Consider the following 16,588-nt stretch of genomic DNA (forward strand, 5'->3'; position numbering starts at 1 on the left):
GCCGGGAGCAGTTTCTGATTTTACACCAGCAGCATGCACTTCTGAGCTGCCACATGGCGCCCTCTTGACCATGGTGCCCCTGGTGGGTCACCTGGGTGGCCCACCCTTAAGGCCGGCCCTGTTATCTCTCCATCTTCTCCTTGGTTGGCCATGAGGTTGGACACCATAAGAATATCCTTCTAAGAGAAACTTAGCTGATCATCATCCTAACCCTATCCCCTAAAGCTGCTTCACTGCACAGAACTCCCACCATTCCCTATTAGATCTTTTCCACACATCATTTTCCCTTACTGGACCAAAAATTCATCTCAACGCTTTATTTCTGAAGGAATTTAGTGGTTTTTCTTCCTTCTTAGTAAGTGCCCAGGTATCCCATCCATAAAAAACAACAGACCTTATCATGGTCTCTTGTTTATCCGAAGCTTGGTCTTTCTCAGAAGTTGGTAGCTGAAAATTCTCTGCAGAGAAATGTAACAGGCATTCCTGCTCTCCATCCGTGCTTTAATTTCCTCTCTCATCAAATTGTTGTTGGTAATTAATGCTCTTCGGTATTTTAAATGGTTTAACTTGTTGATATCTAGGAGTACTGACAGCTAGGTAAGCTTGTCCAAGATTTTCTCACCAGCTCACAGCCATATATTACGTTTTATCTTCATTGACATAAGCTGCATATGTCTTGCTGCTTCCTTCACATCTCCAGTCATCCTCTGTACCACATCATCTCTCTCTCTCTTACAATAGCCAGGCCACTAGCATATCCAAAAATGAGGTACAGCTCATTTAAATTCACCCCATCCTAAGAATTCTGCAATGATCGTACAGCTTTCCACAACCAAATTAAAGAGTATGGGGGATTGTGCATCTCCCTCCCTGAATCCAGTGTTGATGTCAAATAGGGCAGATTTCATAGAGTTTAAGTCCAGAAGGGACCATTAGATCATCTAGTCTGACCTCCTGTATATCACAGGCCATTCAATTTCACCTACTTACCCCTCTACTGAGCCCATGAACTTGTGTTTGACTAAAGCATATTCCCTCCTCAGACTCTACTTTTTGAACCCTCAAAAATATGTATTGATAGGACGAATTATATAAGGCAACTGGGGAAGACAAGACTTCAGTGTCATCTAGGAGTTTGGGTGACATCCAATAACAGGGGCAAAGGAACCAGGAGTCTGGAACCTCCAGTCTGGCAGTTCAAATCCAGCCTAGCTTTGTGAAAGAGCAAGTGATTAAAAACTGGATATAATTTGATGGCGGTTCAGTGGATCCACTGCACAAGATCTGCCACCATAATCTGCAATGTCACGAACAACCTCTACAGAGAAGCAAATGACTAAACAGCTATGGAAAATGGAAAGTGAAAAAGTAAAGGAGAATGAGTCATGTACCTGGGAAATTGATAGGAAAGAAAGGGAGACAAGATAAAGGGGTTGTCTAAGTGCTCATCTCATTCTCAACATGCAATTGATGCCAACTGCACTAACTTCAACATGAGTCTGCTTCTGAGACAGGTCACCAGCTGGTTCATTACTTGGGAAAGGCTGGTGCAATCTACATGATGGGTGGGAAATACAATACATTTAGCCACAATCCAGGTGCAGCGCTGCCTGAGGCAAGCTTTCTACAGCATGGATCTGTGCCCCATTCCTGACCAGGAGATGTGCTTCTACCTGCAAGAAGGAAAGTCTCTATCAAAGAGCCACTGGGTCTTTGGCTTCTGTGCCAAGACCGTCAACTATGGTCACCTAGTCAGAAGTTACCAGTGATAGAGAGTGTCCAACTTCAAACACCTTAAAAGGGCTGGATCTTCAGGAAGTGCTGAGCACTCCTCCTCTGCAAAACAGGCAGCAGCCCCTTCTAAGGTGTCTCATATTGAACATCCAAAATCAGTAGCCACTTTTGGGAATCGTGGCGCCAACACATCTGTCAGCTAGGAGCTAGAATGAGACCAACACCCCATTTTCACATTGAAAAAAAATCTATATTGACGTGAGCTGGATTCAAACTAGTGCTTTGGCTGTTGCAACTATATGCTTCCATGTTAGGGACCCGAGTTCAGACATAACCGCATAACATCTTGTCCACAGGACTAGTGAAGTCTGGAAGCACCATGAGGTACTTTGCAGGCTTTCAGAAGTTAAAAGACACTAATCAGGGGACACTTTCTTCCTAGCAGACAACCTCCCCACAATTAACTAAGCAACATGAATTATGAGATTTCACAGAGAACAGGTCTAGCTTTAGATGCTAGCAGCAAGAACGTAAGAATGGCCATACTGGGTCATACCCAAGGTCCATTTAGCCCAGTATCCTGTCTTCCAACAGTAGCCAATGCCAGGTGCCCCAGAGGGGATGAACAGAACACAATCATCAGGTGATCCATTCCCTGTCTCCCATTCCCAGCTTCCGGTAAACGTAGGTTAGAGATACTATCCCTGGCCATCCTGGCTAATAGCCATTGATGGACCTATCCTCCATGAATTTATCTAGTTCTTTTTGAACGTTGTTATGGTCTTGGCCTTCACAACATCCTCTGGCAAAGAGTTCCACAGACTGACTGCATTATGTGAAGAAATACTTCCTTTTGTTTGTTTTAATATTGCTGCCTATTAATTTCATTTGGTGACCCCTAGTTCTTTTGTTATGAGAAGGAGTAAATAACACTTCCTTATTTACTTTCTCCACACCAGTCATAATTTTATAGATGGGGCGACCACATCCACACGCAGACTTTGGGGAATCAGCACAATGTGGTACTGACCAGGACAGAACTGTTTGCAGAATGGTTGCAAAGGAGATGTGCCAACTATCACTTCCTCCAGGCTTATTTTTAAAACATCTTTCTTGGTATTAGCACTGTCACAGGACAGCTCTATTTTTGTTTTTGATGTACAGAAAGATAGGGGGGGAATTCCACTCCCGACCCTTCTAAAGCGACAAAGGAGGATTTTGATCAAGCTGAGAAATAATGTTGCTAATTTTGCCCCATCAAGTCATCTCCAGCACAGACTGCAACAAATCCATATCTTGCTCACCAGACCAAATCTTCCTCCAAGAGACTATCCTCCATGTAAGCTATTCCACAGAGAAGCACATAAATGTTGGGCTGGAAGAAACCTTGAGGGGCCATCTAGTCCAGCGGTTCTCAACCAGGGGTCTGCAGCCCCCAGCCGCTTTCAGGCAGAAAAATCAAAGCCCTGAACCCCAGCACCCCAAAGCAGCAGCCCTGAGCATCCTCTGCCAGGCCCTGGAGCTTTTAAAACATGTTGGGGGGGGGGGCTCAGGAAAAAATAAAAGGTTGAGAACCCCTGCTCTAGTCCATCCACCTGCACTGAGGCAAGAACATGCATACCTAGAGCATCCCTGACAGGTGTTTGCCCAGCCTGTTCCTAAAAACCTCCAGTGACAGGGATTCCACAACCTCTCTCGGAGCCTATTCCATGGCTTACCTACCCTTAGAGATAGTAAGTTTTTCCTAATATTTAACCAAAATCTTCCTTGCTGCAGATTAAGCCCATTACTACTTCTCCTACCTTTTGCGGACATGGAGAACAATTGATCACCATCCTCTTTATAACAGACCATAACATATTTGAAGACTGTTATCAGGTCTCCCCCTCAATCTTCTTTTCTCAAAACAAAACATACCCAGTTTTTTTAACTTTTCCTCACAGATCAGTGTTTCTAAACCTTCTATCATTTTCGTTGCTCTCCTCTGGGCTCTCTTCAATTTGTACTCATCTTTCCTAAAGTGTGTGCTCAATACTGGACACAGTACTCCAGCTAAGCCCTCACTAGTGCCAAGCAGACAGGGACAATTATCTCCCATGTCTTACATATGACACACCTGTTAACACACCCCAGAACATTAGCTTTTTTTGCAACTGCATCATACCATAACACATATGTGATTCACTATAACCTCCAGATCCTCTTCAGCAGTACCAGTCCGTCAAGCCAGTTATTCCCTATTTTGTATACAGGGACTTGATTTTTCCTTCCTATATGTAGTACTTTGCATTTGTCTTGACTGAATTTCTTCTTGTTCATTTCAAACCAGCTCTGTAATATATCCAGCCTGTTTTGAATTCGAATCTTGTCCTCCAACAAGCTTGCAACCCTTCCCAGCTTGGTGTCATCCATACATTTTATAAGTGGAAACGAAAATATCGAGCCCAGGACTGACCCCTGTTGGACCTCACAAGATACACCCTCCCAGTTCAACAGCAAGCTATTGATAACTACTCCTTGAGTAAGTTTTTGTCAACTGGTTTTGCTCCCACATTACAGTAATTTCATCTAGACCACATTTCGCTTATTTCCTTATCAGAATGTCACGTGGGACTGTGCCAAAAGCTTACTAAAACATCAAGATATATCATGCTAATCTCCCAACACAGAGCAGTCTTCAAATGGCAGACGCGCTCACTTTTTGTTTTTGTTTTTATAAACAAACATGCATCTCGTCAGAAAGCAGCTAAATGCAGAAGAGACATATGTTCTTCTCACCAGCTCTGTATTCTAGATATCATTTCTAGGAAGAAGGTATTCCCTCCCATGCTACTTTATTAGAGGATTTCTTCCAACTGTTACAAGTGTCAAAAATTGAGGGCAGTCAGAAAAAGACAACTCAGCCCTTTAGATTGATTCATAGCATAGAGGTAACATTCTAATATCTTAATAAGGAGATCTATTAGTCTCTGAAATAAGCTCCTAAGGGAAACTATGGAAGCCCTATTGCTGAAGAAATTTAAAAACTAGACTGGAAAAGACTGCTGTAGTATATGCACTGCACAAATATGCATAAATATGCACCGGTAGAAAATGGGTTAGATGTGGGAGATAGAAAAGACCTAATAGGTCTCATCTACGGTTACTTAAATGCTACCACTATATGCTGGGTTTTCTTCTTTCTGAAGTGCAGCTCTACTCTGAAAGGTAACGTTGTAAAAACAACACCATGGGGCTCCTTGTTTCTTATTGCACAGTAATTCTAGATCAATTGTGCTCAATTTACAAATCGAAAGATGTTTTAACTGTCAGTCCTGCAGATTAAACCTAGGATCTGAGAGTCAAGCTGATTTCTTCCTTTCTCAAGCATCTTCAGCGGTAATAAAAAGTCACATAGTATAAGATGTATCCTCGGCAACACCTGTCCTCACAAAAATTGCTCTCAGTAATACCTGAGCAGTCCCACTGCCTTTTATGGAGTTGCAGAGGTGTAACTGAATTCAGTAACCATCCTGTTGAACACAATCCATCTCTGTGTGTGATATGTCAGGCTAACTGTGGTGTGTGGCAGCTTGTTCTCCTCACAGCAGCAATGACTCCAAACACAAACACGTATCTGATTTGACGATTAAGTAAAGGTCAGTACATAGTCACTTTTCTGAGAGACAATTCACTTGTTCCTGGAATCAATTACAAAAAAAGAAACCCACCTTGGAGACACCATGGAAGAGTTAATTTTAGCACATATCAGTCTTTATCATAGCCAAGAAGCTTAGTTTCACTCAGTATGATACTATCAACTACAACTTCAGTATCAAGCCTGAAGAAGATTTAACTTGAGATAGCGGTGGGGTTTGACAGTTTCACTTCGGGGATTTAGCATTCTGTCACTGGCACGCAATGGAAACTCCTCCATTGCTATTCACAGGGCATAGAAAAGGGAAGAATTGTTAAGGAAGTTATAAAAGTGACCAGGTGCTTTATAATACCTAGCTTCTTATCCTGCTAAAGCAACACTCCCTAACCTGGGGAGCATAGAGCAGCAGGGTTGGGGAACACTGCAGGACCCTGAGCCTGCCCCAGACCTACTGGGAAAATGTTTAAAAGTGACCCAAATCCATCCATAGAGTCTAAATCCAGAAGCACTACCCCTAGAGTCTAACGGATCACTGCAATCATCTAGCCTGAGCACCTTTTTAAACACAGTCAACAGAAGTTCTCTGAAATAACTCTTGTTTGAACTAGAGCCTATCCTGAAGGCACAGGACAATTACTGGCATTTGAAAAGGCTTGCTGGGGATTTGAACCCAGGACCTCTCCCACATGCTCGGTAAGAATTATATGTTTATACCAACAAGTTACTCATAGGTGACAGGTGAAGCTTCCCCGGGGGAAGGCTAACTCCCTGCTCCACCTCTTCTGCCCTCGACCCCACCCCAGGCCATCCCCCCCCCCACATGCCGTGTCCCGCCACGAGACCCCCAATCTGCCTGGTCCCTCCTTGCCTGCCTCATCCCTCCTCACACACCCCCATCTGCCGTGAGACCCCTCTCCCACTTACCCACCCACCGCTCTCTGCCACCATTGGCTCACTGTATCCCTCTTCACACCTCCTGCCCCAATGGAGGAAAGGGGGTGAGGAGGAACGCAGCAGAGATCTCTGGGAGGGAGGGGTGGTGTAGTGGAGGAAGACTTACCAGGCAGGCAGCAAAAGCAGGCGGTGGGGGACTCAGAGAAGGGGCAGAGCAGGAAGGGGAAGAGGCATGGCCACCATGATCCAGGTGTCTGGTGGTGATTGCACCAGGGAAGGCTTAGCCTTCCATGGCCTTTTATAACCCACCGCCCATGAAGCTACTTCCCATGATGGCCTCAACACATCCAGCCACAGAAGCAGCTCCCCTGGGTCAAGCTTTGCTTCCCTGCACTTGTGGCACTATGCCCAGCCACTTGCCCAAGTTCTGCCCAGCTTCAAGGGGTCATCCATGGATACCCACAGCAGCAACAAAGGAAAGATAAAAGAAGAGGGCAGAAGAAAGGACACATGGCAACAGCTCCACCACAACAGAGCATTAAGGGAAAACTAGAGTTTTAACATGAGAGGTACATGTGGGTGGTCCCATCATGTAGGTTTGCACCAGGAAGAAGTGAAAACAGTGACACTGCAATACCATGTAATCATCCCCCTCCCATTATTTCACTGCTCCACTGGCCATCCAGCTTCAATTCTCTCTCCAAAGTGCTCCTGTCTACAATTAAAAGCCCCCGAGACTTTGCACATAAAAGATAACATGGTACGTCATTTCCCTTCCTGCCAATTGGCTGTACTGTTTGCATTATGGTAGCACATCGAGACCCAGTTGAGATCAGGGTCCCATTCTGCTGGGTGCTGTACATATGTATAATAAGAGACATTCCCTGCCCCAAAGAGATTGCAGTCTAAAAGGCAAGACAGACAAGGAGGTTAGAGGGGAAAAAACAGAGGATGGTTAAGTGAATTGCCCAACACCACATAGTGGAGTGGGGAATAGAACGCAGATCTCCCATGTGACTGTCCAGTGCTCTACACACTATTCTACATTGCCCCTCTTTGCTGAATTCCATGGTATGAATATAGAGTGATGACTTTGCCCAATTTAGTTATTTTTAAAAACAAGCTTACATATGCAGTTTGTGTTGGCTTAAGTTCTCTAACGGTGAAACGAAGACACTGCAGGACAGAATGGTCAGGAAAAAAACCCAGCCCTAACGTTCCTGAGTGTTTTTTTTTTTAAACTCCTAAGGTACTAAATAGATATGCTTGAAATTTAATGGAAAAACAAAAAACAAACAAAAAACAAATTAAATCTTTACTCTAAGGCCCTGTTTCTACAACTCCCTTTGTGTAAACATTTCCAGGGCTGCCCGGGGGGGAAGGGAAGGGGAGGCAAGTGGGACAATTTGCCCCTCAGGGGCCCCACGAGCCCTGGCCCGGTGTCACTCTGCACCTTCAGCAGCATTTTGGTGGCAGGGGACCCTTCAGCGCTGTCAAAGACATGGAGTGACTGAAGGGCTCCCTGCCGCCGAAATGCTGCCAAAGACCTGGACCGCCGCCGGGTGAGTACAAGCGCCACAGCTCCCCTGCTTTGCCCCAGGCCCCCTGAATCCTCTGGGCGGCCCTGAACATTTCCCACTGAGAGGGAGCCCTAAGTGGTAACACAGACACTGTTTCAACTGCTGCTGTAATTGTTATCAATCTTTTAGATTTGCTCCTAGCAAGGTTAAACTGAGTGGTACTGAAAGCCATGTCAAAAGCCAAAACCTCATCTATGCGAGGGTTCCTATCACTACTGATCTTTGGCTATGCCACTATAAGCAACACTGAGACATTTTTCAAAAGTTCCCCTAGTACAGACAGACCCTGAGAATAAATTGTAATTCTGATCCACATTTGTTTTCATGGCTGACAAAGGGCTTTAAACCCAATTTCTCCTGCAAAATTGCATGCAACTGCACCTATGGATCTGACAGCAACACCTGTACAGTCTACAGCTGAAGATGAAGCCACTCCACCTTCTGACCTGGAGATGGGCTACAGTTAGCATGGTCTTCCTAATTTCTAAAGATGAGGTGGGTTTTAATATCCAACACCCATCCAATTACCCACCCGCGCAAGCCAGCATCAGCCAGGGCTCCTCAATACCAAAAGAATAAAGGAATTCTCTGTGTGTCACCTTCAGCATTCTCTGGACCAAGAGAGTACAAGAATAGAAGGAGTCTATACAAGCCCAGGTCTGCTTTTTGGATTATACATTATCATAATACAAGGAGCAGCTAGGGAATGAAACATGTTTATATACCAAAGCTCCAGTCCTGAAAAGTTGTCTAGATGAGCAGATCTCAGCACACACCTGAAGAGAGGAAGGATGTCCCAGGGGTTAAGGTGCTAGGACTTAGAGGAGGGACTTGAACCCAGGTCTGTTATTATAGACTACCTGCGTCACCTGGCCAAGTCACTTTGGTTCTGTCTCCACTGCAGTCAGAGGTATGACTGCAGCACATGTAGAAATACCCCTGCTATCTTTCATCTAGCTAGCTCAAATCACAACAGCAGCGAAGCTGCAGCAACATGAGCTAGCTGCTTGAGTACACATCCAGCGTCCCGGATGGGCTTATACAGCCCATGCTGCCCCAGCTTCACTGCTATTGTCATTGGAGCTAGCAAGAGCAAAGCTGGCTCGGGTACATGCCCGCATGCTTCAGTCACACCTCTGATTGCAGCACAGAGATACCCTTAGTCTCTCTTTTTCCCAAGTCCCTCATCTGTACAGTGGGGATAACAGCATTTCCCTATCTCACAGGGGTGATGTTAGGCTAAATATCCGGCAGGAGAGGGTAGACAAAGATTGGAAGGTGCTCATACTACGCTGCTGAGAGCCTTCAATAGTTCATTGCAGGGGAGGAATTTTAGGGACTGAGATGTTACCTATTTTTGCAAACATCTAGAACCTGAGGTCACCACCACCAGCACTCACAAAACTTTTATAAAGGTACTTTACTGATAACAGTTTGGAGCAGGGTGGTCACCCTTTAAATAGTTAGTGAGCCCACTATGTTCTACTAAAAAAAACTCAGCCAGAGCTGCAGCATGTCTGAGTAATTGGGCCCCGCATGTTGTGTTCAATGAGTTATTTGGAGCCCATTGTGCCCCTGTGGTTTCTTCAGATTACTGTGTCTTTTGCCCGTCACCCAGCAACAACAGTGTTCCAGACTGGATCCACCTTAAAATGAATCTAACCTGATGGAGAATCTCCTATGGACTCTCAAGTGTCTCAGCAGCAATTTAAGCCCTGATCTTTCAACTGGATCTATGTGGCCAGATAAGGAGAGCCCTACATGCCTAGAGCATTCTGTGGGGAGTCCATCTGCACAGAACCAATGCAGGATGGCTGCCTCTTTGTATTAAAAAGGCATGATTTATAGTGCTATAATATGTTCAGTCAGAATCGCAGTCCTATCTTAACCCAAGAACTGCAACTTCATTACCCAAACGGATCATTCTCCCTCTTGTATTAAGGAGCTCACCCTTCCTCAGTTCACACTGAGCCATTATTTGCCAAGTTTAGCAACACAAAAGCACTGCTAGTGAAGAAACACATGTGCAGCTTCACTTATACAGATTGCCAGAAACAATGAGAAAAAGGAAATGCCACCTGAAAGGATGAGAACTTGTTTGTGGCGTAGCCTCTGATTCAAGGATATGGTTTAAATAGACACACCATCAGTGACTGAAGGAATAGGTTAAGGGACATACAATGTTATCAAGCTACCAGTTAGAAAGAAAGAAAACTCTGGGAGACACATGTTTGATCAAAAAATAAAAATAAAAAAAGATACAGAAAACTGGAAGACAGTTACATCCTTCCTAATACAAGGACAGCTGAGAACTGTGTCACACAGACAGCAGCATTTCAATAGAGCTTTCCCTCTGTGGATCTACCGTGAGGATGACCTATAAGTAGCTGGCCAAGTAACATTTGGCATTTTCCTATTTAACTCCAAAATTGACATATTCTCATATTAATGGCATAAATACATGTGTTCTGCTTTTACCCATTGTTCCCCTGCAAGACCAGCACAACTGGGACAGAAAGACCACACTGGAGTTTATTCCTTTTTGGTCATAAATTGATCACCCCTTTAACTGGAGCTTAGCTAACCAATTAGTTACAGGTGTGCATGCAATGCAAACAGTGAGGTTGCACAACTGTCCCAGAGAAGAATTTGAATCTTTATTACAGGTCACGAGGCATGAAAGACAGAACCCAGCTTAACTCCCAGATTCTGGGAGAGATTTCAGGGCTGTCATTTAGATAAGCCACCTTTCTTGAAAATGGAGCACACTGGGCACCAAAACAATCAAGATACAAACATGACAACCCATTTTTTACAAAACTACTTTTCACAGGGTAACTGCACCAATTTCATACATGAAAGCTCCAGCTACAGTTCTCTCAAATATATTTTAAAAGTCAGCTATGCTTTTGCCAATAGAATCTCTAGGGGGAGATCATTGAGAGATGGTGATATTGATGATAGGGACCATCTTGCTGCAAATGTAAGCTGCCTTTTAAATGGTAAAGCCTGAAAACAAAGACTAACAATCCAGGAGGAGTTCATGTAGTCCAAAAAACATGTGTTATAACCACTGCTTGCCAAACAGGACACAATTAGTAGGAAAACAAAGTGTTTATCTGCAAGCTTCCAAGAGGGTATCAGAAACAATGAAGAGGAAATACAAAATTAACACTACAGAGGCGCAATTGGCAGCGCACTGCAAGAGCCTGTTCTTCCCCATGAGGCTGCCTATTCAGTAGCTTTCATTAAGAAAATTGCATCTCCAAAGTATTCCTGCCAGCATCCTTATTTCCTAATGAAGGCTTGCCAAAGAGCTGTGTCTTTTAGCTACTGCACAGCGTACATTCCATGTTCATCGCTTGCTAACTGCTCAAACCTCTGCAATTAAAACACCCGAGGAGTCCCATGGAAACATTATTAGGGAGACAAGTTCTCATGCTGGGTTAACTGGCAGGCAAAGACAAGATCATCAAAACATAAAAGCCCCCTTTTGGTGTCTATAACAGAAAGTGAGTTTGGAAACTGCATTTGCTCTCCTCCCCCCTCCTCTCCAGAAGGACAATAAAAATGGATTTTTCCCCAAAAACTAGGCCCATGACCAGGAGAGGGAACAGAGGGGGGCAAGAGCACAGCACGATGACGGCACCAAGTTGCCTGTGCAACAGCCATTGTGTGTCTTTAAGTATTTCACTACTGCATGGCATTCACAGTATGCAAGGCAAGAATGCTACTTCCAACTACTGCCCATTCACCTGAGCAGCAGCTCAGCAGGCAATGTGGAAGCAGGCTGACCAAAACCACACAGCCCTGCAGCGCCCGTGCATGTCACTGTGTGATTTCAGGAAGTAGCTGGTAGAGCAGCCTGGTGATTTTAGAGCTAACTCATCACACTTTCATACATTTAAGAGCCCCAGGCCCAGGCCCCTCAGTCACTGGGCTGGTAAAGGATGGCAGTGCTGCAAAGAGAGTTTGCTCAGTTCCTGGATGGGGAAGGACCGCCACACATCAAGCTAAGAGTGGCATTCATGGACTCTGTTTGGCAATGGAAGATCACCACCCTCCAGGCCCTTCTGAGGAAGGGGAGAGGGAATTTTCTTTGAGTGAGAAGAAAAAGCATGAGATCAGCGAGTGTATCAATGAGCAGTACTATTTCCCAGAACCATCAGGATGAAATTTTCAACCCTAAAATCTCCCCAGCTAAACAGCTCTGTGAACCACACAACTATGCATCAAAGTTTCAGCTGGTGATGAAAAACACACCCGTGGAGTGAAGCCAGTGGGGGAGCCCCTGTTTCCATAGGAACCTGATCCAATCCTCTCACCTATTCCAGATAATGGAAATACAGAGCTCTGAAGCATTTAAAGAGGAACGGAGCTTAAAAGTCAACAGAATCTACACTGTTCCAGGCACGCACTTGAAAACGTTCTTGCAGGGCTCAGCCCATGGTCTCATTGCCCCACGTCTGGGCACCCACTTGAAAGTTTACAAGGAAAACTCCAAGACATAAATTATTCACCCCACACATTAGGGGCAGGTAAATGTCCACTTTATTAAATAAACAGCAAAGTTGAAACCTAGTCCCACTTGATCTGTGGCTGTAGCATACAAAAGCTGCAAGCACTTCTGTCTGTGAGCTGACACAAAGACAAAGGTGCCCCAGTCTTGTCTCTGCTGGTGTCCACAGTGTTTCTTCCACTAGCGGAGCTACACCAGTGGTATAATTACAGCTACAGAGTTTGCTAGTTTATTCAAAGCTGCAAGCACTCGCCTGCTGTTGTTAAAGCCAGGCTCTTCTGAGAGCAGAGTGTGGTAATTTTCCTAAGGCGCTTTCATCTAGATTCAGTTCTTCTTTTCAATCACAACGTGAAATTTTATTTATAAAGTTAAGTAGAAGAAGTCACAACATAGTTTCATTTTGCTTCTCTCCTTGCCTCCTATGCAGTTCCTCTGTTTGGTTGCCTGTTAAGAACCTCAGGACCCTGCTCCAACATGTTTGCTGCCCCCTCCCATCACACCAGGGATGTCCAAACTTTGCCCAACTGACAGGCTGTGCTGGCATCTCAACAGGAGCCCAAAGGCTGCATCAAGTTTACATGAAGTGACGCAGATAGCAGCTGCCTTCATCTTTAATTCACAGGCACAATCCATGGAGGCTGTGTAGCCAGGCATACAAAGGGGCCTGAACACCTGGACCAAGATGGAGCATTGCATGCTTGGATCTGCTGTGTTTCCACACCACTTCTCCTCCGTCATAAAGAGCAGGGCACCTATGGATTGTATAGCAAAGATCCAGGAGTTATATTTGTCCAGCTGGCTGTAATTTGAGCACTCCTGGGCGGAGGGTAGGGGAGAGTCAGGGGATGGTGGGGCTACGGGCTTCTGCCCACTGGGGAGGGGAGTCTAGGGGCTTCAGCCCCACAGGAGGCACCTGCCAGGGCTGGGGGCTTCAGAAGCTCTGAGCCCTGGCAGGTGTGCCCACCTCTCAAATTTCTGAAGATTATCATATGTGGCTCGGAAGATGCCAAATATAAATCTCTTTATATTTTTATACTCCTCCCTTCTAAATTTCTCATTACAAACTCTGATCTGAAATTCAGACATCTGCTTCATGCTCTGGAATTGTTTGTATTCAAACTTCTGCACCAGTTTTCAGAGCCACCTCAGTATTACTATAAAAAAGTGAAAGACTGAAATAGTGTCTTTTCCCCAAAAAATGTAATTTTTTTTTAAAAACGGCATTTTTCATTTTCCTGAATGGAAGCTTGCAGAATATATATCAAACATATTATTTTAAAAACTCACTACTGAATAATAACACGGTCGCTGCTTAGCACTACCAGAGATCCCATGACACAGCAACGCAGGCAACTCCAACCTTCATCTCACACTGTTGCCCCATGACTGCTGGCAGTGACAGCGGGGCACACTGCTACAGACAATCAGCCAGTGAAGCTGAGCTAGTGCTAGTAATAGTGTGCAATTTTAACAAACATGCTAGTGGAGATAAGACCTGAGAGGTTGTGTCTGTATATCTCTTACGCTGCAGCTAGTTCGATCAACTGAGTCTTTTCCTCCTATAACATCTGTGTTTAAGCCTTTCTAGGAGGCAGTCAGCACAAGCAAGAGCAAAACAGGCACCAGCCTGGATCCAAGCTCCAGCCAGTTGCAGCTGTATAGCGAAGTGATCCTTGTGGTGAAGTTTAATTAGGGATGGGAGACTGACACACTAAAGGAGAGTAGCTCATTGGTCTCCATTAGATTGGGGGAACTCCTGCCACAGAGAAAGATGAAGGGATGGTGTCCAGATTTACACTAGATTGGATGAAGCTCCACAAGGAACAATCCCATGCTGATAAGAATATGGATGTAAAAGACCTGGTGGGTCTTGTCCGCTTCTAGACTCTATGTTCCTAGGAATATGATTTACTCCTGTGTCCATCTGGGCAGAGTCCAGAACCACATTCCATTCCCTATGTGCCGTTTTTTGATAACTTCTGTCTCCATGTTAGTGCCTACCCCCATCTCCTCCCGATCCCTGCTGCTTCGGAGAGGAAGGCAGCTCCCCCCTCACAAATCACACATGGATTAGGACTGATCAAAAGCATGTGATCCCAAATGCTCTCCAGGTATTTCCAGGGTTCGGGGCCTGGGAGAGCCAGTGCACTCAATCCTGCCATAACAGGCCACTGTTTAACATCCTCCTGCAGTAGGGGAGCAGGTCACTGCTTGCTCTCCCACCTGGGGCAGCAGAGACAGGGGCTCAAAAATCCAGCCACTGCAATGACAGGCTGGAGAGCCCCTGGAATTTCCCCACCGGCTGGCAGGGCTGAGCTGGGACATCCCCACCAAACCGGGTCCCACACCTGGGATGGCCCATAAACAACCCAGGAACTTTTCACACCCACCCAGGCTGGTAGAAAAACAAGCTTCAGAAATGACTCACCTCAGTATCTCACCACCCTGGGCCTTTCCCCATCGGTCCTGTCAACAGGCGAGACCTCGCCCAGCCTGCAAGTCAGACCCCCCCCCCCCACGCAGGGCGTCCTTGGCCTGGCTGCAGGGTGCTAAGGGGGTCGGGGGGTGGGCAGCACCCGGGCTGAGGAGAAAAGTCCGGGCAGGGGCAGCTGGTGCCTCCCCGCTCGGGGCCCCCCTCCCCGGGTCCTGCCGGGACGCCAGCCCCACCAATGCCCCAGCCGGGCTCCGGGGCGCCGCTCACCCACCTGCAGGGCAGCTCCCGCCGGGGCTCACTGCCCATCCTGGGGCCCGCGGCAGCGCTACAGTCCGCGGCGCCGGGCTGGGTCTCCGCAGCGAGCAGCTTCCATGGCCGGGATGGAGCCGAGGCAACGCAGCCGCCGCTGGGCTGCACCAGCGAGGGACCGGGACTGGCTGGGCGGGGGCGGGGGCGGGGCTGAGCGGCTGCCTCTGCCCTGGAGCGCAGCCGAGCCCGGACCCGCACGGCACGGCACGGCATGGCACGGCACGGCAATGGGGCGCCAAGGAGCCAGCGTGGGGAGAGAGACCACCCGGGTCTGTCTGTCCCAGACACATCCGTCCTCCACACCGCTGTCCGTCTGGCCCCAGACACCGCTAGCTGTGTGTGCTCATGCACACTGGGCTGTCTGTCTGCTCATACACACGGGGCTGTCTGATTGTGCCCAGAGACCGCTCTGTCTGTCTGTGCTCATACACACAGGTCTGTCTGTCTGTCTGTCCCCATACACCTCTATCCTCATACATACCTCTCCATCTGTCTGTCCCCAAACACCTCCAGCTCTTTGTGGTCATACACCCTGATCTGTCTGTCTGTCCCCATACACATCTATCCTCACACACACTACTCTGTCTGTCCTCATATACCTCATATACACCTCTCTCCCCCCATACACGCTGCTCTGTCTGTCTGTCCCCATACAAATCTGTCTATCCTCATACACACTGCTCTGTCTGTCCTCATACACATCTATCCTCATACATACCGGTCTGTCTGTCTGTCCCCATACACATCTATCCCCATACACACTGGTCTGTCTGTCCACACACAGATCTGTCTGTCTCCATACACACCATTCTGTCTGTCCTCATGCTCATTTATTTATCTAATTGTTTGTATACACATCCATCTGTCCCCATACACATCTACCTATCCTCATACACACCTTCTGTTTGTCTGTCCTCTGCCTTGTTCAGTATTTTATATAATCTCTTTTTCTCCTCTCTAGATCCTAGAACACTGGTCTCTCTGGCTAATCGTTTCTTTAGGACTCTGCAACTCTTTGGCTATTAATATAAAAGCATCACAAATCCAAAAAAATGCAAATATCTGGTTCTTCCAGTGGCCATATCTCATAGCGCTCACCCACTACAGACACATATAATAATAATAATAATTTATTTATTTTTCAATTCATCATTAACTGTAGGCATACCGCCAATCTTGCCCCTGATCAAAGTGTCTGGAGTGCTGTACAACCTAATAGAAACAAGTGCACTAGAATTAGCCTGCCTTGAAATGTTAGCTCTGAATGTACGAACACAGAATGGGCCCAGTCCAGGGGACGGATTGAAAGAGAAGAAGGATAAATGGTCAGTCCAGGTTATTGAAGAAACTCTGAAGAACTTTACAGTCACTCCTCAAAGTGTGCAGAGATGAAGTTTAGTGGGTTTCAGTGGCGAGGGATTTTCACCCTGGAGGGCTGAGCAGATGCACCATCACCTGCTGACATCCAACGTCATGCTGCA

At 46.3% G+C, this 16,588-nt stretch overlaps 1 protein-coding gene across 1 annotated transcript in view; it reads right to left on the bottom strand.

The window, feature by feature from the left end:
* PIK3R5 (phosphoinositide-3-kinase regulatory subunit 5) overlaps nt 1–15,188 on the bottom strand; it is a 104,395-nt gene extending 89,207 nt beyond the window's left edge. The window contains exon 1 of the mRNA XM_050919244.1: nt 15,070–15,188. The gene's annotated coding sequence lies outside the window, so the exon portion shown is untranslated. The remainder of the gene's footprint in view (nt 1–15,069) is intronic.
* Between the last annotated feature and the right edge of the window lie 1,400 nt (nt 15,189–16,588).

This window comes from Gopherus flavomarginatus, chromosome 12 (genome assembly GCF_025201925.1).
Source record: "Gopherus flavomarginatus isolate rGopFla2 chromosome 12, rGopFla2.mat.asm, whole genome shotgun sequence".
NCBI lineage: Eukaryota > Metazoa > Chordata > Testudines > Testudinidae > Gopherus > Gopherus flavomarginatus.